The sequence below is a fragment of the Taudactylus pleione genome, unplaced genomic scaffold (assembly GCF_031769625.1).
Source record: "Taudactylus pleione unplaced genomic scaffold, aTauple2 ptg000223l, whole genome shotgun sequence".
NCBI classification, from domain to species: domain Eukaryota; kingdom Metazoa; phylum Chordata; class Amphibia; order Anura; family Myobatrachidae; genus Taudactylus; species Taudactylus pleione.
The window spans coordinates 3,651,565-3,675,928 of NW_028284625.1; positions in this window are offsets into that span (position 1 = coordinate 3,651,565).

Here is a 24,364-nt window from a genome sequence, read left to right on the forward strand (position 1 = left end):
CAGTGCGAAGGTGGAGAGAGTAAATGGTACTATCAAGAACAAACTGAGTAAGATCATGGCTGAAACTATATTGGGTTGACTAGAAGCCTTACCGCTAGTCCTTCATAGCATCAGGACAACAACTAGACCCCACTCTTAATTTGTCCCCCCTTGAGATACTGTTTGGGAGACAACCTCATTTGATTGTAAGTCCACAGGAAGATTTGAAGAGTAACAACGAGGTTACTGTGAAGTTTCTTATAACAATGAGTAAACAGTTTAAACAGCAGCAGCAGAAACTGCAATTGTTGTCACCTGATATGCCAGAAACAAACTGTCATGATGTTGAACCTGGAGAATTTGTTATGATCAGAAATTTCTTATGTTCAGGTTGTCTGACAGATCGGTGGGAAGGTCCGTATCAAGTGTTGCTGACAAGTACAACATCCTTGACAGTGGCAGAGAGAGATACCTGGGTCCATTCCACTCACTGCAGAAAAGTCAATCAACTGGTGGAGATACAAGGATGACTTGAGGCAGATAATGTAGACCTGTCAATTGCGAGCTTGTTCTGGGAGAGTTAAAGACTGCAGTGAGATACCTGAGCTAGAGAAATTTGCAGTCCACTATTCCAGCAATGGAATGGTGGGCTGGGTTTGCGTTCCTATTTTCATCCAGAATTCTCATCATCCTTGTTTTGTTCGGGATGTCTTGTTTCTGTAACGGTGGGCAGATGATGGAGGTTGATGGTTATATCGATGGAGTGGAGTCGGGAGAAGGAGCCATATATTCACAAGGGCGGTATCTGACCAATCTCAGTACAGTAATTGCTAAGAGATCTGTTATCCCAGAAACTCGGAGACAGTGTGAGGGGTTATTGTCTGAGGAATACTGTATTTGTGAGTATTGTGGCTCCCTAATCAACGGTGCCAGCCCAAGTATAACTAATATTGGGGTGGGTATCCTTCAGAGGATTATCATGCCTTGGTGGGCAAAGTCTTAAATCAGACTGAATGTTGGGTACGCTCTCATGTGCCTCAGGGACAACATAATGTAGGACTAGTACCACTCCTGTTAAATGTCTCTGAGGTCCTTGAATTACATAAGGGGAAGACGCTGGATGGAAAATTTATTATGTCCAAGCCTCCAAATTTTAGATCCCTGTTATGTTTAAACATCACCAATCAGACAATGACCTTTTCACACAGAGCTGATAATGAACCAGTAGATGGTGGACTTATATGCAACATTACCAGTGGAAGACACTTCCGGAATAAGTATACACTCAGGACCACATTCAGAGACGCTCGCAAAATGCGAGCGATCGCTCTGAATGGGGGCGGCTGCTTCTATGTTCAGAGCCAGCCTCCAGGCCGCTTGCTAGGCTGTGGGTGACCACCCACAGCTTTAGCGAGTGGCCAGGTTGACGGTCGTGCTGGTCAAGACCATCGCGACCATTGGGGCTTGCGACGAGACCCTTGTGGTAGGGTCTCATCTAACGCAAGCCCCAGTGAGCTATCGGCTCTATTAGAGCCGGAAATTCACCACTGACATCACTAGTGATGTCAGTGTGGCCACCCCCAAATGGCAGGTGTTCCGTCGGGAACGCCTCCATTTGGCCAGCCACACCCCACCTACAAAATGGTGTGAGCTGTCGATCACCATCAACAGCCGCCCCTTTTGTAGTGAGCCCCGGAGCAAGAGAATTTCTCTCTCGCTCCGGGGCTTGCACACATAGGTGCTTGCAAGCGGGTCTGAATGAGACCCTCTGTTCCACCAAGGTAATGATTGGCAGAGTACCAGAAGGGTACTGTGCAGTTATTGTACAACCTAAAACATGTATTAGTCAAACGGGAAAATCTGGGGTAGGATTATTTGTCAGAGAATTGTGTCCGATGATAATGATGTATTCTATTCCTTATGTACTCCCAGATGATGTGTATTTTATATGTGGAAGGAAAGCGTATAAGTGGCTTTCTCTGAGTTCCGAAGATTTATGTTATCTGGGAAGGGTACTTCCAGAGGTTATGACCCTTACACATGGTGAAATGCTTGGTATCCATAAAAACACAGCATCTCCATATCTTCATACGCATTATGGACACCATGACAAAAGAAACATGAATACCTGATAACATACATGCAGCTACACAGTTGATTTGTGAAACTACTGGTTTCCAAATTTTGGTAGCACTTGATACCACCAGGATCGCTCGGGGTACTTTAAATTTTAGATCCATCCAAGATCTTGCTAAATTAATAGATAATATCACCGAGATGTATGATAACATGTTCAGGTAAAGAGTTACAGGCTTATAAGAAAGAACTTGTGCAACATAGGACTCCAAGGAGGTGATAGTTGAAATTCTGCAGCTGAAATTCTGCAGATGAAATTCTGCAGCTGAAATTTTAATTTCGAAAGAACCATAATGCTTCACTGGCTAAAGTAGAGGAAAGGATAGAAGAGTGGTTCTCTTGGTTGAACCCTTTGAAATGGTTCTCCGGTCTAGGAGAGTGGGTCCAGGAACTGGTTGCTATTGTGGTTAAACTCCTGATCCTCATACTTATTGTCATCTTAGTAATTGGCTTATGTATAAGGAGGGGCTCTAGACTGCACACCCTAATAGTAATGAAAGGTGCCATCATGCTGAGATTTCAAAGTGACATATACAAAAAACAGAGTTGCAGATGCACTATGCGATCATGACTGTATACATTTAAATTTATAGTATAGAATTTCAGAGGTAGTTAGCATATCAATGGCCACTGATACGGGCCTGCCCACCAGCGTCAAGGTCACTTCATTGAGCAGGTCCCTAACACTCTGGGGTTCACATCTGGGATGCAGGGCACCCCAAAAGTCAGCTCAGCCAAAGACCTCCCCAGGGCATCACACGAAAAAAAGGGTGACAGTGAAGTGTTAAAGTATCAGGTGTGTAAAGTAATTAACAATTGTTATAATACTGATAAGGGTAGAATATGTGTGAAAAAATACATAAATAATAAACAAACATGAAAGTGATATACAAAGTGACTATATGTATTAAATCGTGATGCCCTGGAGAGGTCCAGCCGGAACAGCTCAGGGGGCCCCACACCCAAATGCTCACCCAAAATAAACTGATACTAACAATATAAATAGGACTTACTTGTAAATATGCCTGTTGCCTTGTGCAGCCAAATGCTAAGTCCCTGCTTAAAAACATATGAGGGGGTGGGGGAGGGGTGTAAATCTATACTGGAGCAATCTCAGGCTTCAGATGTGTGTATAAATACACAATATGGAGTATAAGGAGAGGCTCTAGACTGCACACCCTAATAGTAATGAAAGGTGCCATCATGCTGAGATTTCAAAGTGTTAGGGACCTGCTCAATGAGGTGACCTTGACGCTGGTGGGCTGGTCCATATCAGTGGCCATAGATATGCTAACTACCTCTGAAAATTTATACTATAAATTTAAATGTATACAGTAATGATCGCATAGTGCATCTGCAACTCTGTTTTTTGTATATGTCACTTTGAAATCTCAGCATGATGGCACCTTTCATTACTATTAGGGTGTGCAGTCTAGAGCCCCTCCTTATACTCCATATTGTGTATTTATACACACATCTGAAGCCTGAGATTGCTCCAGTCTAGATTTGCACCCCTCCCCCACCCCCTCATATGTTTTTAAGCAGGGACCTAGCATTTTGCTGCACAAGGCAACGGGCATAATTACAAGTAAGTCCTATTTATATTGTTAGTATCTGTTTATTTGGGGTGAGCGTTTGGGTGTCGGGCCCCCTGAGCTGTTCTGGCTGGACCTCTCCAGGGCATCACCATTTAATACATATAGTCACTTTGTATATCACTTTCATGTTTGTTTATTATTTATGTATTTTTTTTACACATATTCTACCCTTATCAGTATTAAAACACTTGTTAATTACTTTACACACCTGATACTTTAACACTTCACTGTCACCCTTTTTTTCGTGTGATGTCCTGGGGAGGTCTTTGGCTGAGCGGACTTTTGGGGAGCCCTGCATCCCAGATGTGAACCCCAGAGTGTTAGGGACCTGCTCAATGAGGTGACCTTGATGCTGGTGGGCAGGCCCGTATCAGTGGCCATTGATATGCTAACTACCTCTGAAATTCTATACTATAAATTTAAATGTATACAGTAATGATTGCATAGTGCATCTTCAACTCTGTTTTTTAATTGGCTTATGTGTCAGATGTGTTCCTAATGTATTGAAGTGTGGAAAATGTACAAGGGCAGAGAAACAGAGATTATGGTGGTAAGCAATGATATTATGGATGCCATGGTCAAGGAAGAACTGTATTACAATCCTGAATTAGAGTGTACCATCAGATGATGAAATATAAAATTGTGTGGTCATGCATAAATGTATTATTAATGTTATTTGTAAACATCCTAGATAATGTAGTCTCATCCCACCCCAAACTTCCTTTATAGGTTCAATGAAATCCCACATCCCACCAATGATCCCTATAGATCCGCAGATGGCATATAAGGGTTGTTCTACCCTCTTGAAATGCATTATTAATGGTTCAGTGACCTACTTGTGTCGCACCATTTATAACCTTGAATAATACATTATTATGCATGACTACAAAAGGCTAAGATCAGAGTGCGATAGCGTATTGTTTGCTATCAAAGGGTGGACTGTCAAAGTCAAATAATTGGTTATAATCATTTGGAATTATTATCTGATGATCTAGTCATTTATGGGCTGATAAAGAATAAAATCGGATGCTACTCTGCATCGGAAGCAAGCTGATGAGCACAAATGCGTATATATATATATATATATATATATATATATTTAAAAATGTAACTTTTTGCCAGTGTATAGGAGACAGGTTCTGTGTATGTCTGTGGCAGATAATTGAAAAACACACACATACTGTGAGTTGCAGACGAGTGTTTTAAATGCAAAATTAGAAACCATTGTCATAAGTCTGACTAACATTTTATGCCTAAAGGAACTAATGTTTACATTCCAAATAGGCAGAAGAGGCCTTTGATTAGCCATCAGACATTGTGACTCCATCCAGTATCTATCTGCTGGTCATCTCTGATCAGAACAATTTCATTGTCTGTCAGTTGTTGATCTTAGTTCAGACAGATATAATATCAAAAATACCAGTTACTGGATAAAGCTATATATATATATAGTAACAATTGGACCGGCACTCCATGTAGAAGGTGCAGCAGATGGGGTGCAAGCTCCGTTATGGCAGGCAGAGGCGAGTCATAATAGCAACATAATAGTATTAGAAGCAGCACTCCACAGACTTCACAACAACGCTAGAAGATAGTGCAACATTTCAGATTTATTCAAATATTTCATCAAGCCAAATATAGACAAGATAAACTCACCTTAAATACTCATAATCACCCCTAGAACTGACTACAATTGGGCGGGCATCCCTCCCCTCCGGTGTCATGTGCCATGATGTCACACGTCACCCGTCGGGTCAGGTTACCGCACACTGTAAAGCAGACGCGTGCTAAAACCCATCACCATGGTAACACAAGTAAACACATCTATAAAAGAACAACAATACAATCGATACACACTGGTATTACCAAACTTTACATCAGAATATAACACAATAAAAAAATTTCATCATATGCATACATCAGATAGCAATGATTCAATCCATAAACACGATGTTATCCCAAGCCATATAGCATCTACAATCGTAGAGCATATAGACATATCATGTTATAAATTAAATTATAAAATATCATCAAATATTTAATTGGACTTATCAATAGACTTCTTGTTGACAGTATTTATACCCATCAACAATTGCCTATAACCATAGCGCAAAACCACTAGCAAAAATTCCAGTGGCAAGGCGCTAATGGAAACAGGCATTGCTTCTGCAATACAGTATAATGCAAAGAACTAGTTAAACAAAGAGCTAATAGCACAACCAAATACCATACAATATCAACGGCCCAAATAGAACCATCTCCACTTGCGGAAAGAATTATTCAATACCAATACTCATAATACCCATTAACAATTGCTCATAACCATAGCGTAAAGTCACTATTAAATATCCCAGCGGCCAGATGCAAATGGAAATGAGCACTACTACTACGATACAGAAAGGTGCAAGGACTGATTAAGCTAACTGCTTATATCGCACCAAGTAAAATTAAATGTCTAAGGCCCAAATAGAACCAATTCCACTCCTCCAAAAAATAGACCAGTAAATTAGAGAAAGCATGACAAATTTAATTGTTCATTTAAACCCCCCGGTGTTACTGTATTTAATCGATGAATCCAATAGGATTCCAGGCAGAGAAGCCTTTTATCCCTGTCACCCCCCCTAAAGGACTGTGGTACGTGATCTATAAGCTTATATTTGAGAGTCGCCAGACTGTGTCTCACAGTTACAAAGTGTCTTGCGACCGGTTGGACACTAATTCTGCCCTCTAAAGCAAGTCTAATTGAAGACCTATGTTGATCTGTTCGTTCCTTAAAGGGGCAGATCGTCTTGCCCACATACGCAAGCCCACAAGGGCATTTAATCAAGTAGATAACATAACTACTTGAGCATGTAAGAACATACTTGATAGGAAACTTAGTCCCCAAATGTGGGTGAGTAAAGAAGTTGCCAGTCTCTAAGTAGCGACACGTCATACATCCAATGCAACGATATGAACCAGGTTTCTTGGACAAAAAATGTTGAGGACTTTTAGCATCATCAGTGACATAATTTTTAACTAGATAATCCCTCAAATTTTTGCCCCTTTTAAGACAGGGTAACAAGCGAGATCTCTTTAGAGAAGGGATGTTTTTATCACCCTGTATAAGCGGCCAACATTTTTTTTAGGTCTTTTTTACAAAATTACTAACATTGGTATAATCGGTGGCCAAAGGAAAAATATTCTGTCCAATTTTGTCCTTCTTTTTCAGACTTTCTTCACGTGTTAAGTTCAGAGCCCTCGATTTTGCTATTTCCAATTCCCTGTATTGATAACCCCTGGCTAAAGCTCCATTTGAAGTCTAGCATCTTCTTCATTACTAGTAATATGTCTGATATGGAGGAATTGTGAAAAGGGAAGACCCCTTTTCATTGCTGGAGGGTGATAACTACTGGCATGTAGCAACGTATTTCTGTCAGAGACTTTGGTAAAAAGGCTGGTACTAAGGCCTGAAACATCTCTCCGAATATTTACATCTAGATAATTGATTGAAGTATCATCACAATCAAACGTGAACTTGATTGTATCATCCATCTGATTGACGGTATGCATCACTTTCTGAAATTGTTCCTTATCACCCGCCCACAGAACAAAAATGTCATCAATGTAGCGGGTATAGAATAATAATTTTTCTGAAAACAATTTATTCGACAAGAATACCTTCTGTTCGACCTGGAAAATATATGCATTTGCAAATGCGGGCACCACATTCGAGCCCATGGCACATCCCTGCAGTTGCAAATAAAATGCGCCATCGAAGTAAAAGAAATTACGTGTTAATGTTTTTTCCAATAGATATAAGAAGAATGACAGGTCGGGACCCTTAAAATCATTATTATCAAACAATAATGTATGGACAGCATCTAAACCTTGCCTATGCGGAATATTGGTTTAAAGGCTAACCACATCTATACAACACAATAGAAAAGATTCAGGTAGGTTAGTTAGGTCCCGTAATTTTAACAGAAATTCTGTGGTATCTTTCAGAAATGTCTCCTGTGATTGTATAATGGGTTGTAGAAAGAAATCCAGATATTTAGCAATCATGGAGTAGATGGAATTTCTGGTGGAAATGATGGGCCATCCAGGGAGACTACATAAGTCCTTGTGTATTTTAGGTAAGGAATATAGCATTGGTACCAGGGGGTGATCGATGGATAAAGCCTTCATTGTAGGGCGGTCTATGACTGCTTCCTCAAACGCTTTGATTAAAATTGCATCAATTACCACCTTATATTGAGAGGTTGGATCCCTAGGGAGCTTCTTATATACAGAGGCATCCCCCAATTGTTTATACAGTTCTAACTTGTACTGGACAATTGCCCCACCCTTATCCGCTTCACGGATAACCACAGAATCACATTACTTAAATTCTTCAGCGCCATATGTTCCTCTGTAAGATTGAAATGTGGTTGTGTATCCTTGCGTGCTGCATTTAATACTTGCTGGTCCAAAATTCTAGTGTAGTTTTTAATTGCAATATTGGAGGAGGGTGGATCAAAAGTTGAAGATGTTCTAAATGGATGGTTAGTCCGAGTGTTTATGTCGACAATAGGGTTATTGTCAAAGTATTCTTTAAGCTGCAAATTTCTATTATGTTTCCACAGGTCTTTTTTCCAATTAAAGTTGTTAAATTTGTGGTATGGAACAAATGATAAACCCTTATTAAGCACTTTTTCTTCAGTAGCTGTTAGGGTATAAGAAGAGAGGTTCACCACTAAATTCTGCGTTTGTACACACGTTTGCCTCTGCCTCTGCCTTTAGCCACCGCACCTTGTCCACGTTCTAAACCTCCCACGCCATGTGCGCGGGTAACTACCCCCAAAGGGGGTTTAGTTGTGGATGGGCCAGGAGTACTGTCACTCTCACTCGTTGTTTGGCTGTTATTAATGGAGGAGTTGTCAGATGAGACAAAGGTGTCATAGTGTCTTCTATGCCTAAATGTTCTGGGTGTATTTAATGGTTGTCGGCCGGTAGCCCAAGCATACACCATCTGTTCTTGATAGTCTCTATTTACCATCATCAATTTGTTTTTCTTAAAGGAGATTAGCTCCTTACGGTCATTTTCAATATTTGTATTTAATTTATCTAGCCAATTAATGGAGGCATCTTTAGTTAGAATAGTTTTTGCTGACAGTTCCATTTCCGATATTTTTCTTCTGATTTTCACCAATTCCCTTGATGATTCCTCCACCACCAACAGGATCAAATCAAAGGAGCATTTGTTGAGTACTGCCACCGAACGGCGGCAGAACTCAATATTGCCCCGGCCTATTGTGGGCACATTCTTGATGCGGAAACCCCTTGGGATTTTACGGTCCCTATGGTAATTCGATAATGTTATAGCATGTAAATGGAAATCAAGTTCTCGTCTTTTTAATTTGAGGAGCGCATAATAAGCATCCTCTGGTGTACCAACACCTGCTGTGTCCTTGAAAGTCTCTTTAATCAGCAATAAATCAAAATCTAAGTCCGAGAAACATAGAATCTCACCCAATGGTAATACAATAGGGGAGAAACCCCCCACATCATGGCTGGCATTATTTTGAGACATAGATCAAATTGCAGAACTCCGTTTGGTAGTAGAAGAGATGCACAAAGTAGAATAAGGGTAATCCTCTCTCAACAATACATATAGTTCTTTTGCCCCCCCAATATTCCAAACTTGTAGTCATTTAGAAAAATTGCAGTTATAAATCCAAAATAGGTAGCATGTGTCTTTATAAAAGCAGAAGTCCCATGTAGCTAGTAGATCATAATATTTCCAAAACATGTAATATCAGAAATGTCTTAGATAATCCTTAGTGCATCCTCATAAAACAGCTCCCAAAAATTGGTTAGAGCTGCATAAAAAATCCTGAATGTTAATTGTTAATACATGTCTAACAACACATCCATGCCTTGACTTTCAAGAGTAATAAATAAATGAATATAGGGTGCCTTGTCCCATAATCTCACCAGACCATGTAAACTGTAGTAACAATTGGACCGGCACTCCGTGTAGAAGGTGCAGCAGCCGGGGTACAAGCTCCGTTATGGCAGGCAGAGGCGAGTCATAATAGCAACATAATAGTATTAGAAGCAGCACTCCATGGACTTCACAACAATGCTAGAAGATAGTGCAACGTTTCAGATTTATTCAAATCTTTCGTCAAGCCAAATATAGACAAGATAAACTCACCTTAAATACTCATAATCACCCCTAGAAGTGACTACAAATGGGCGGGCATCCCTCCCCTCCGGAATCATGCGCCATGACGTCACACGTCACCGGTCGGGTCAGGCATGGGAGGTTTAGAACGCGGACAAGGCGCGGTGGCCAAAGGCAGAGGCAGAGGCAAACGTGTGTACAAACGCAGAATTTAGTGGTGAACCTCTCTTCTTATACCCTAACAGCTACTGAAGAAAAAGTGCTTAATAAGGGTTTATCATTTGTGCCATACCACAAATTTAACAACTTTAATTGGAAAAAAGACCTGTGGAAACATAATAGAAATTTGTGGCTTAAAGAATACTTTGACAATAACCCTATTGTCGACATAAACACTCGGACTAACCATCCATTTAGAACATCTTCAACTTTTGATCCACCCTCCTCCAATATTGCAATTAAAAACTACACTAGAATTTTGGACCAGCAAGTATTAAATGCAGCACGCAAGGATACACAACCACATTTCAATCTTACAAAAGAGGAAATTGATGCAATTTTAATCAAAGTGTTTGAGGAAGCAGTCATAGACCGCCCTACAATGAAGGCTTTATCCATCGATCACCCCCTGGTACCAATGCTATATTCCTTACCTAAAATACACAAGGACTTATGTAGTCCCCCTGGACGGCCCATAATTTCCGCCAGAAATTCCATCTACTCCATGATTGCTAAATATCTGGATTTCTTTCTACAACCCATTATACAATCACAGGAGACATTTCTGAAAGATACCACAGAATTTCTGATAAAATTACGGGACCTAACTAACCTACCTGAATCTTTTCTATTGTGTTGTATAGACGTGGTTAGCCTTTACACCAATATTCCGCATAGACAAGGTTTAGAGGCTGTCCATACATTATTGTTTGATAATAATGATTTTAAGGGTCCCGACCTGTCGTTCTTCTTATGTCTATTGGAAAAACATTAACACGTAATTTCTTTTACTTCGATGGCGCATTTTATTTGCAACTGCAGGGATGTGCCATGAGCTCAAACGTGGCACCAGCATTTGCAAATGCATGTATGTTCCAGGTCGAACAGAAGGTATTCTTATGAAATAAATTGTTTTCAGAGAAATTATTGTTCTACACCCGCTACATTGATGACATTTTTGTCCTGTGGGCGGGTGATAAGAAACAATTTCAGAAAGTGATGCATACCATCAATCAGATGGATGATACAATCAAGTTCACGTTTGATTGTGACGATACTTCAATCAATTATCTAGATGTAAATATTCGGAGAGATGTTTCAGGCCTTAGTACCAGCCTTTTTTACCAAAGTCTCTGATAGAAATATGTTACTACATGCAAGTAGTTATACCCCCCAGCAATGAAAAGGGGTCTTCCCTTTTCACAATTCCTCCGTATCAGACGTATTGCTAGTAATGAAGAAGATGCTAGACTTCAAATGGAGCTTATGTTTAATACATTTTTAGCAAGGGGTTAGCAATACAGGGAATTGGAAATAGCAAAATCGAGGGCTCTGAACGTAACACGTGAAGAGAGTGTGAAAAAGAAGGACAAGATTAGACAGGATATTTTTCCTTTGGCCACCGATTATACCAATGTTAGTAATTTTATAAAAAAGACCTCAAAAAAATGTTGGCCGCTTATACAGGGTGATAAAAACATCCCTTCTCTAAAGAGATCTCGCTTGTTACCCTGTCTTAAAAGGGGCAAAAATTTGAGGGATTATCTAGTTAAAAATTATGTCACTGATGATGCTAAAAGTCCTCAACATTTTTTGTCCAAGAAACCTGGTTCATATTGTTGCATTGGATGTATGACGTGTCGCTACTTAGAGACTGGCAACTTCTTTACTCACCCACATTTGGGGACTAAGTTTCCTATCAAGTATGTTCTTACATGCTCAAGTAGTTATGTTATCTACTTGATTAAATGCCCTTGTGGGCTTGCGTATGTGGGCAAGACGATCTGCCCCTTTAAGGAACGAACAGATCAACATAGGTCTTCAATTAGACTTGCTTTAGAGGGCAGAATTAGTGTCCAACCGGTCGCAAGACACTTTGTAACTGTGAGAAACTGTCTGGCGACTCTCAAATATAAGCTTATAGATCATGTACCACAGTCCTTTAGGGGGGTGACAGGGATAAAAGGCTTCTCTGCATGGAATGTTATTGGATTCATCGATTAAATACAGTAACCCCGGGGGGTTTAAATGAACAATTAAATTTGTCATGCTTTTTCTAATTTACTGGTCTATTTTTTTGGAGGAGTGGAATTGGTTCTATTTGGGCCTTAGACATTTAATCTTACTTGGTGCGACATAAGCAATTAGCTTAATCAGTCCTTGCACCTTTCTGTATCGTAGTAGTAGTGCTCATTTCCATTTGCGTCTGGCCGCTGGGATATTTAATAGCGACTTTACGCTATGGTTAAGAGCAATTGTTAATTGGTATTATGAGTTTTGGTATTGAATAATTCTATCCGCAAGTGGATATGGTTCTATTTGGGCCGTTGATATTGTATGGTATTTGGTTGTTCTATTAGCACTTTGTTTAACTAGTTCTTTGCACTATACTGTATTGCAGAAGCAATGCCTGTTTCCATTAGCGCCTTGCCACTGGAATTTTTGCTAGCAGTTTTGCGCTATGGTTATAGGCAATTGTTGATGGTTATAAATACTGTCAACAAGAAGTCTATTGATAAGTCCAATTAAATATTTGATGATATTTTATAATATAATTTATAACATGATATGTCTCTATGCTCTACGATTGTAGATGCAATATGGCTTGGGATAACATTGTGTTTATGGATTGAATCTTTGCTATCTGATGTATGTGTATGATGACATTTTTTGATTGTATTATATTCTGATGTAAACTTTGGTAATACCTGTGTGTATCGATTGTATTGTTGTTCTTTTATAGATGTGTTTACTTGTGTTACCATGGTGATGGGTTTTAGCACGTCTCTGCTTTACAGCGTGCGGTCACCTGACCCGACGGGTGACGTGTGATGTCATGGCGCATGACACCGGAGGGGAGGAATGCCCGTCCGTTTGTAGTCACTTCTAGGGGTGATTATGAGTATTTAAGGTGAGTTTATCTTGTCTATATTTGGCTTGATGAAAGATTTGAATAAATCTGAAACGTTGCACTATCTTCTAGCATTGTTGTGAAGTACGTGGAGTGCTGCTTCTAATACTATTATATATATATATATTAATATATATGGTATGCAATCGGGAAGCCGGCAGACGTAAGCCCGACAGCCGGCTTCCCGACTGCTTTATCCCGGCGAAGGTTAAGTGACAGGCATCTAATTCTAGATGCCTGTCATTTTACCGACACCGGGAGACCGGCGCTCGGCATCCCGATCGAAGTCATGCCGGGCGCCGCTGCAGACAGCCGCACGGGGGGAGGGTTAGGTTTACGGCTCCCAAGGGGGACTTAGGGTTTGGCATCCCCTCGGAAGGTTAGGGTTAGGCTAGGGGGAGGGAAGGTTAGGGTTAGGCACCCCCGGGGGGGACTTAGGGTTAGGGATCCCCCAGGGCGACTTACGTTTATGCGGCAGTGAAGGGGGGGTTAGGTTTAGGCACTTAGAGTGGGGATTAGGGTTAGGCACTGGGGGGAAGGTTAGGGTTAGGCACCGCTGTCGGGAATTGAACCGCCGATCTTGTGTCCGGTGGTAATTCGTATGTATTCCATATATATATATATATATATATATATTAATCCATGACACATATTCAGACACACATTAGCGAATACAATGTAAACTCACGTACAGCACCTATTTGCATGATACACGACACATACACGCAGCACACGTTTGCACTGCATTCAGACGTACAACGCACACTGATGAATTCCTGTAAATATCTCACATTCATTTATGCAAGAATACATATAAAAGGTTCCCTAGCATTGAGCGTAATTTTAGAGATTTTGTTAGCTAATCATTATGGCGTAAAATGTACATATATGATATGTAAGGTATAGAACTTAGTAGAAATGTTATGTTTGGTATCATACTGACACCCTGTGTAATTCCAGATATCTGAATCCATCGGCGAAGGAGTCGCATCTTGTGTTCAGTGGTTATGGATTATAGGGATTATAGGTTAGAATATGTACTTTGTATGTAGTGTCTTAACCAGTTTTATCTCATCTGGAGGGATGGACCACATCCCTGTTGTCACCATATGAACTGTCCTATGACCTGCATCGTACCAGAATGACAAGAACAAGAATCAATGGAATTATGCCAGCTCATTCCTATTGTGTTGTCCACTCTCTGTAGGGTATATATTCAAGCGCTCTCAGGCCCTGGTTCAGAGCCAGATGCTCTGACAGAGAGCTCGCTCTGAATCAGGGCCAGGCTTTGTTTTTTTCAGAACGGCCTCCTTGCCGCTCGCATAGCTGTGGGTGACCACCCACAGCTATAGCGAGCGGGCAGGAAGAAGGTCACAATGGTCAAGACCATTGCAACCATCTGGCTTGTGACGAGACCCTTGTGGTAGGGTCTCGTTGCCACAAGCCCCAGAGTGCTTTCGACTCCAACAGAGCCGAAAGCACTCTTTTTTCTTTCTTATGACAGAGTCTTCACGTTTGATGCCAGGAATCTGGATTCAGAGTGCTTGCATATGTATTGGCTGTACCTTTTGTATTTTATTGTCTTTGCGCTAATTGTGATAGATCAAAGCGTGTAACTTACTTTTTGTTGCAATAAGAACTTCTTTCTGTTTAGTGATATTGGGGTATTCATAGAGGATATGTGAAAATATGCTAATGTTGCAAACGTTGGAAATTGTTTTAAGGCGCCCACAGATGCCATCGCAAATCCAAAAACTCAGTACACAGCTGCATATGAATACCCTTCGATAATCTGCCTTCCAAGTGGTCATGCAGAATGGCTACCTAAACTGTGATGCTGGAGCCATGTTTTGTGCATACGGGTTCGCAGATGCAGGTACTGTAGCAACAAGCCCCAAAAATGAATGCAACACACCTGCATTTTTGGTGGCACATCCCATTACCTTCCCCAAATGGCCCTTAACTGTCAATCACTTTGCAAATAAAAAGTCACTGCTTGCGACTACGGTAATGGACTTTGACCCATGCACAGTGCAACTCAGATGAATGCATAGATGGCTGATAGCCGATAATTGCTCAACTGCGAAAACATCAGCAATTCTGACTCGGGACCAGCATTTCTTATTGCTGGATCTGAAACCTGGTAATTAATAAATAGATCCATTATTATGAAAAATGCAGTCTTTGACAGGATCCACTGTCAGCATGATAACAATTATAACAATCGCGCTTAGGTGGAGAGCTGGTTCTACTGTTCTACAGTTTCCTTTTCAGAATGCTGAAGCAATTGTACTGTCACACTCTGATCTTTAGAGCACTCATTCCCCTGATCTCAGTTTAAAACCAAAATGTTTTGTCAGAATAATGCCTGGCTTTCTCAAAGCCTTGAGAAAGTCAAGGGTTTTCATGATGAAACACCTCATTGTACTGGCCGAGGAGCTGTATCTGGGGCACTAGGTAAGACAGGGCAATATTTTCCCTAAGATGAAAAAATTTAATCTGTATTGCAATGGCCCAGACATTTCACCCAAAAGCACGACCATAGCCCCTGACTAATCTCACTAACGAGACACATACCAATATCCAAATGTAATAGGGTAAGCATTTAGAAAATGTGAGAGTTTAGAAGTATACTGTCACATTGGTTGAGTTTTATCTTCAGAATGGGAAAACATCTGGATGAGAGCTTAAATTGTGAGTATTTGAGTCTTAAAACATGCGAGTTTGCATGTTCTCAGACTTTATTATATTGGCCGAGTTTAAAAAGTGTGAGAGTTTACTGCTAAACTCTCACATTTTCTAAACACTCATCCAATTACATTTGGCCCCAAAGGTATATTGCGGAGTCAAGAATGCAAAGATTACTTCATTTAGTGAAAAGATGGCCTAATATAGCCCCAGTATTAGATCCCTCTGACTTAAAAAAAACAGTTCTTGTTGCAAAGTGACACTTTGGGATGCAGATTTGAGGCAGGGTTGTGTAAAGTGATAGATAATGGCGATCATGTGGCTTACCTTTACTGAAAATTGTGAGACATTGAGATGGCATAAAGATTGCCAAATCAAAGTAAGAATGCCCGGCTGTTGTACAGATGTGCCCTCAATTAACTATCCTACTGTCTGGACAGTGAGAGCAGCATGAAATTATACAAGTGATCAGGTGTCAGGTGCTTTCGTCCTATAGAACTGTGCAGCTTGTGATGTCTATCCAGGATAGTTAAATGATAACACATCTTTATGGATTCTCAAGAAGCTACAACTGTATTTACACAGATGAGAATTTACAGTTGTAACCAACTATAAGCCCCTCAGATGGTTAGGAACACAGGGAGAGACTATTATGGTGCATCTGGCTCTTGAGACATATAGAGTTAAAACCCACACCTCATAAGATATCTGGACATCTTTCTTGATCCATTAAGAGAGACCAACCCACCACACAGAAATCAGAAGAGGGAGGAATGTAATAATATTCGGATGACCCTCACAATGGTATTGCAAATAGACTAGCCATTTCAACTATTTATGGTAATCAGACACCTTTCCAGTAAAGGGACATTACAAATTGGGAAATTGGACTGGGTTAAAGGAAAGGGGATTGTTCAAGGATTGTTGGTCTTCTATTGTAATACTGGGGTGTGGAGTGTTATCTACTACCAAGTGAGCTGTGGGGTAAAGCTGGCCACACTTCTAATCATCTTTCTTCCAAATAACTAACCGTCAATCTTGTCTATCCAAATAAATAATCATAAAGTGTACTCCACACACCTAACCAACTTTATAATCAGACCTGCCAACTTCTATCCAACTATATAATTTGTGATGTCACAGAAGTAGAAAAGCACTGATTGCCTACTTTTGCAATGTAAACAGAAAAAAATAAATAATTTTAAAGAAATGTGCGGAAGTTACCCCACAATCAGCAATGGTGCTTTAAGCCCAGTTCTGGTTGCCCAAAAATCAGGGGGGAAAATTATGTGTGTGTCCCCCCCTTGATTTTAGCATAACCAGCACTGGGCTTTGTTATCCTAGAATTGTGTAGAGGGAAGATCTGCAGCTGTGGAGTCCACCTACTATGGTTCCATCGAGCTCCAGGCAATTGGAAACCATGGCTGGCTTTCCCTGGGAATTTGGGTCCACAAAAATGGCCCAACTGGCTGCAAAAAATAGCTTCCAGACCCAGTTAGCACCAGTGTCAGCTGTGGCCTGTAATTCACCAAGGATAAAATGGAAATAAAAACAAAGACACTGTTTAAGAAAATTTTATTTTATAAATAAATATACACAGAGACAAGTTTACATTTAGCCTGTTTTAATTTATACTTACCTGGTCAAGTTGTCATGAAGTAGTCCACAACGATACCTTTGAGAAAAAGACATAAAAAAGAACCACACTTTCTGCTCTCAGCTAGAACAATAAAGTGTGGCTGGGAGCACAGGAATGTACTTTCAATTTTATTAAAGAAAAGTAATAAAATGATGGCCACAAGTACTCCAAAAGCACTAGTAAATTCAACATTAATACATAATTCAATAAAAGAACAAATATATGTAAATATATGTCAAGGAGACATGATATCAAGCAGACACAATAAAAACAATCAACTTGTATTGGATGTAAATAAATTGGGACATATTGAGAGAGCATAAATAATTATCTATTAAATTAAATATTGACAATTACAATACCAAAAAGTTAATATGCAGTGTATATCTCAGACAAATCTCCATATCTGCATACTTCTAATTTTATTCATATACAGGCCATCATTTGCCACATCATATGTGAATTTTGTAAACCAAAATACAAAAAATGAATGTGCGGCAGGGAGAACCATTCTCCTCGTTTCACCCTTCCTTACTGTATTACCTTGGATAGGTACTCTTCTTCGTCTCTATAATGAAATATTCTGTGCATCCTCAGATATCCTGTCTTCTTAATTAGTCCTGTTCCTTCCTCTTTACACTTCAATCCCCCCCATGCCCACCTCATAGCAGAGCCGTCAGTGCCAGATTAAGGTACACATGGGCCTGGAGCTGAAATTTATAAAGGGTCTATTGTGTGCCGCTGAAGGGAAGTGTGACAAGCGCCGTGTCGGTGTGACTAGTGATGCCGGGGTATGACCAGTGTGGTGTGGGTGTGGTCTACACAAGGAGTCTGGCATGTGCAGTGGGTGTGGCTAAGTCCATAGAGGGCATTGCTATTGTCACCGTCAAATAATACGGAAGCATCTTGGTGACTGCCATATAATGCATTGAGCATCGCTGTGACCACCATATACAAATAATACAGAGTGCATTACAGTGACCGCCATATAAAACAGAATTGCAGTGATTGCCATACAGTATAATACAAAGAATGTCAGTACACGTCATATAATACACCAAGCTTCAAAGTGATTGTTATACACAGCTACACACCATGGCCCCTGCAGTGGAATAAATCAAACAACAAGCTGCTGGTAGATCTGTCTATACAGAGACAAATGCAGGATTTCTAGAGGGGGGGGGTTCCACATTATGCCATTAAAGTAGGCATGACCACCATGCAAGGGGGTGTGGCTATAATTTTAGATAATTTTAGGCCACAGCTACATCAAATATGATGTACAGACACAGGGGTCTATTTACTATGCAATGTTAGGAGGAGACAGAGTGAAAAGTGATAAGGTACCAGCCAATCAGCTCCCAACTGTAATTTTTCAAACACAGCCTGTGAGATGGCAGTTGGGAGCTAATTGGCTGGCACCTTATCACTTTTCACTCTGGGCTTGATTCAGACCTGGTTGCAAGCACTGAACGTTCGCAACTGGGTCAATGGTGGCCCAGGGCGCATGCGCACGACGGAGCCGGCTCCGTCGTGCGCATGCGCGAGACCCGGATAGCGACGGGCAATCCGTCACTCCCGGTCTCGCACTTTGGTGGGCGGGCAGGGGGGGGTGGCTTCCCAGATGGAGGCGTTCCCATAAGAACGCCTACCGTCTGGGGGCGGCCCCACTGACATCACAAGTGATGTCAGTGGGAGAGCTTTCGGCTCTGTTTGAGCCGAAAGCTCTCTGGGGCTAGCGGCCACGAGACCCTACCACAAGGGTCTCGTCGCAAGCCTGATGGTCGCGATGGTCTTGACTATCGTGACCATCATCCTGGCCACTCGCATTAGCTGTGGGTGGCAACCCACAGCAATGCGAGCGGCCAGGAGGCCGCGCCATGAAAAAAAAAAAAGACGCCCTGATTCAGTGGCCGACTCGCAGTCCTGCCGACTGAGCACTCGATTTGGTAGGTGTTACACACAATACATAGATAAGACACTCACTTCATTCTATCCCAGAGCAGGTTTCACTTCTCCCTGCACCCCCAGACCTCGAGAAACCAGCAGGCACTGATTCTCTGCTCTCCTTCTCACATGGACTCCCATTCCTTGCACACACTCGCCTCTTATTGGTCCCTTGAGCTGTTCTTAGATGCCGGTATCTCCGCTCCTCTTGCTAAATGCTGACTTCTTATTCCATTCATTGCCCATTGGCAGAGCTGCTACCAGCAGACTGACAGCAGAGCCCTGCAATCTGCTGTGCTGTGAAAGATGCCATCTCAGGCTGGCTGGCACAAAATATTTTACTGCGGGAGCCCACCTGCCCCATTTAGTGCCAGTCCCAGAATGGTTGTGGAGCATGAAGTATCTGAGGGGCGGAGCTATGGGTGGTTTGGGGGCGGAGCTTCGGGTGGTTTTGGGGCTGGGCTTCATATTGCATGTTGAGAAACTTCAGTCAGTCTGGCCAGGGCGGAGCTTCGCACGGACCTGTGAGTAGGCGGGGCTTCAGACGGCTCAGGTATATCTGTGTGAATGGGTGCTGCTTGGTGAGTGATCAGGGTGGTGACAGGAGCTTAGAACGATCTGAGGGGGTGGAGCTTTGGGTGATTTGCGGACGCGGATTCAGAATCCACGTTGAGAAGCTTCAGCCAGTCTGGGGGGCCGAGCTTCAGACAGACCTGTGAGTAGGCGGGGCTTCAGGTGGCTGGGGGACTGAGCTGAGTTATTTCTGTGTGAATGGGTGCTGCTTCAGGCAGCCGGGAGGTGAGTGATTGGGGTGGTGACAGGAAAAAAAAAATACTGTCAACACTGTCTGAGAAAGCTGTGGGCCTATTTGCATGGGTGGGCCTGGAACTGTAGCTCCACCCACCCCTTTAGTAATCCGGCCCTGAGAGCCGTAGCTAGACTTTTTGGTGCCCTGTGCCAGAAAGAGCATTGGCGCCCCCCTCATTTTTCAAAGGGACATGATGCACCCAAAAAAGGGGAATTTCCTCATGGGGAAGGGCCAGGGAAGAGATAGGGGAGGCCAGGAGATGCTGTTGATGAAATAATAGGAAGTTATAAGTGAGAATGATAATAAGCTGGAAATTTGACAGGCCCAGACAGCGCCCCCTGACCTGTGATGCCCTGTGCGATGGCACCGGCCGCACTACCCTAGCTACGGCCCTGCCCCATTGGACTATGTTTTCTATTGGTTCTATTTATATGTTCTGATTTCTATTGTATTTTTTTATACAGTATATTTGAAAATGTGGCTCATTGTTGATGCTATCTGCACTCATATGTACATTCATATGCTTAGTGTTTTTACGTTCATTAGCTCTTTAAATAAAGAATAAAATATTATAATACAAAAAATTATATTAACTGATCAGTTTATGCTCATCAATTTTGATGATTTGAGAGGTAGAATGGGCAAGAGAAGGAGAAAAGTACAGTAAGGGTGTGTTAATGCCTCTTATGTATTATATAGAATGGAAGAGACTACATACAAACTGCCTTGCCTTTATGCTAAATCAACAAAGACCTTTATGTTCTAATAATAATAATAATAATAACTGCATGCTGATAGCCTAGAATGGTGGCTGCACAATTGGGAGAAAGAAAAATATTATTTCCCAAAAAAATTCCAGCTACCAGCACAAGACTATGCCAAGCAGTGCTGGTGGCAGTATAGCAGGTAAAACAAGCAGCAAGGGATCCTCCTGCAATAGTGCCAGCCAGCCCTTGATTGATCAGCATGGGGCCTCCTCTGGTTGTTTAATCCCTCTACCCCTCTTAGGAAAATCAGCACTACTGCCCCTTCCCACATGCTAGACCCAACATTGAACAATTTATTGCTCACCTGTCTTGGCATAGCGTGTTTTCTTTGGTTCATTTGACTTGCTCTTTGCTAGAGATATGTTGAAAATTACTTAGGTTTGCTCTTCTGTGATTCAGACTCAGGCCCAAAGTGTTAAATCTGCTATTATGTGAACTACAGAGGTTATTTGGTGCTCTCTATACGGGATGTAGTCTGGAAGCCGAGGGTCTAAATGCCGACCGCCGGATTCCAGACTCTCTAATCCCGGCGTGGTACTAATGACAGGCGTCGAAAACTCGACGCCTGTCAACCTTACGCCGGAAGACCGGCGCCCGGCATACCGAACAAAGGTAAGCCTAGCGCCAGGCACGGACAGCCGTGGGGGGGAGGGTTAGGTTTAGGGCTCCTGGGGTACTTAGTGTTAGCCACCCCCCCCGGGAGGGTTAGGTTTAGGCAGCGGGGAAGGGGGGGTTAGGTTTAGGCACTTGGGGGGGAGGTTAGGTTTAGGCACCCCTAAGGGATTGTTAGGGTTAGGGGGTAAAATTAGGTTAGCAATACTCACCTTAGGGATGATAGGGATCTTCACCCTTGCCGGGCTGCCGCTGTCAGGATTTCTACCGCTGGCCATACCTACCACACCCCTATATACAGTACTGGCTATAATGTTGCAATAGGTCAGGAGAAGTTTATCTATAGCGTGCTTTTGAAGTATTGTTATATCGATGGGCATTGTTCTCCATTTTATTTGAAAGATTGCTTTTCATGCCTGATTGTGATTTATTAATCGAATCTGAGATATGAGAACTGATTTTGAGTCACAAGCAATGCCAGTATTTATGCAAAATGATCAATATTTTTCAACAACAAATACCTTTAAGCTGTTTAAAAGTTGCATAATGCATGCATATCACTGTGTGTTCTCACAGAAGTACAATTGTTATTGAGATGCATGTTCTCAAAAATGTATTGGAAAGGTAATGGGCATTCCTGGGTGGTGACTGGGAGGTGGTGTGCAATGGGTGTGTTGCATAACTGCTTGCAAACTCAGACACTTAATTACATACATTGGAGGCCATACCTCCAAGGAGCATAAGGTAGGTGTAAGTTTTGATTGTGCATGCAATGGTAGCAACTAAGATGCACCAAGCAGCATTGTTTTCTGTGATATAGTTTTTAGACCGGCAGCTAAAGCCCGACATGGGACTTAAGATAGACATCGAAATACTGATGCCTATCTTAATCCTGATGCCGGAATCCAAAAGGACTCCATCCCAAACAAGGTAAATCCATGGTGTCTTAGCAGTTAGCTGCTGGGGGAATGTTAGATTTAGGCACCCCCGGGGGGACTTAAGGTTAGGCAGCCCCCCAGGGAGGGTTAGGCTATGGAAAGGGGGGGTTAGGGTTAGGCACTCCCCCAAGAGGGTTAGGTTTAGGTTGTGGGAAGGGGGGTTAGTTTTGGGCACTCCCAGGTGACTTAGGATTAGACACCACCCCAGGAGTTTTAGGTTTAGGCATCACCAACGGAGGTTTACGGTTAGGGGAGGGAGAGGGGAGGGATAGGATACTTACCAGCCCCACTCGGGATCGCATCCTGTTGGGCTTTCGCAGTTGGGATTTCAATCCCATTCCCATTGTTCTTTCTAAAAATGCACAGTGGGCATCTCAGTCCTTGTACATTCAGAAGCACACTTGAACACCAGGAGAAGGGCTGATAGTATCAGTATAAAGTTGCAGATGTAACTACAGCAAAAAACATTAAAACGGGACAGTAGTGCGCGTCTATTGATACTTTTACCTAATCCCTAGCCCAGAGGTTCCCAAATGTGGTCTTCAAGGCTCCCCTAAAGTTCAGGTTTTAGAGATATTTATGGTCGTGCACAGGTGACTTAGGCCCTCATTCAGAGCCGCTCGCTATTTGCGGTCGTTCGTTCTAAAACAAGGGGTGGCTATTCAAATGAACCGTTCGCTAATTGCGGTCTGTTCACGCCTCTAAGTCTGAACGAGCGAGCAAAACTTGCGGTTGTAATTTTGAAAAATACGCCCCCTTGCGGCTCGCACCATACGTCATGTCCACTATTTATTAGATTAATCGAGTACATCGAACAGCGTATGAACTGCTCGCTATTCTTGTGGCTGGTTTTTTCAACCGCTATTTTGCGAGCAGTTCTGAGTAAAAAAAAACCAAGTGACGTGGTCAATGACGCTGCTGTATTAATTATGCACTCGCTTAAAACGCCCGTTTTGACCTTTAAGCATGCCTGCGTTCGAATTCCACACCCCCGTTTTCAAGCACCTTCCCCTATTACCACCCACATACGCCTCCTTCTGTCACTCAAAATAGCAGGCATTCGCTATATAACGAACAAACGATTTTCGGCGGCACTGACTGGTTCGCGCATGTGTATTCAAATCCGTACGCCTGCGCAGATGTGCGAACATCGGTCAGAACGAACGAGCGGCCGCTTTCGAGTGGCTCTGAATCAGGGCCTTAATTAGTACCTCAATCAATTTGATTTAACAACCTGTGCTCAGCCATGGATATCTCTAAAACCTGAACTATTAGAGGTGCCTTGAGAACTGCATTTGGGAACCTATGTCCTATCCTCTCTTTCTTTTCTGCATATACGTTGGTGCGTCCCCGGCATCACCTGCTCCAATGCACATATGTTGGCTTTTTTATTTTTTAAAGTGCATAAGCACTACTAATCTAAAACAGGGGTTCTCAAACTCGATCTTCAGGACCCCACACCATTCACATTTGCCAGATCACCTAGCAGGTGCACAGGTATGATCGTTACTCACTGACACATTTTAAAAGATCCACAGGTGAAGCTAATTATTTCACTTGTAAATCTATGAGGAGACATGGAAAACATGCACTGTTTGGGGTCCTGAGGACCGAGTTTGAGAATCTGTGATACAACAGGTAATAGCACATGCAGCATAATAATGTCGATGTCAGCGAGTATCAATATTATTCACTAATGTTCCATGTATTAAATGCAGACATGGTGATCCCGAATTGATCCAAATGATCAATATGGGACTGCCGATTGAACATCATACTTTTTTAGGCTATAGAAAACGAAGGTTGCCTAAACATGAGTGAAATAAGAATCCTGGGGATTTGCTGATTGGCTATCTTGACAGCCTTGTTACTAGGCAGATTAAGTTGTTTTAGGGGTCAGGTGGTTGTTAGCTGACCAATGCTTGGAATTGTGGGTGTGCCTGTGATTTGGGGTATAAAAGAAGTGAAGTG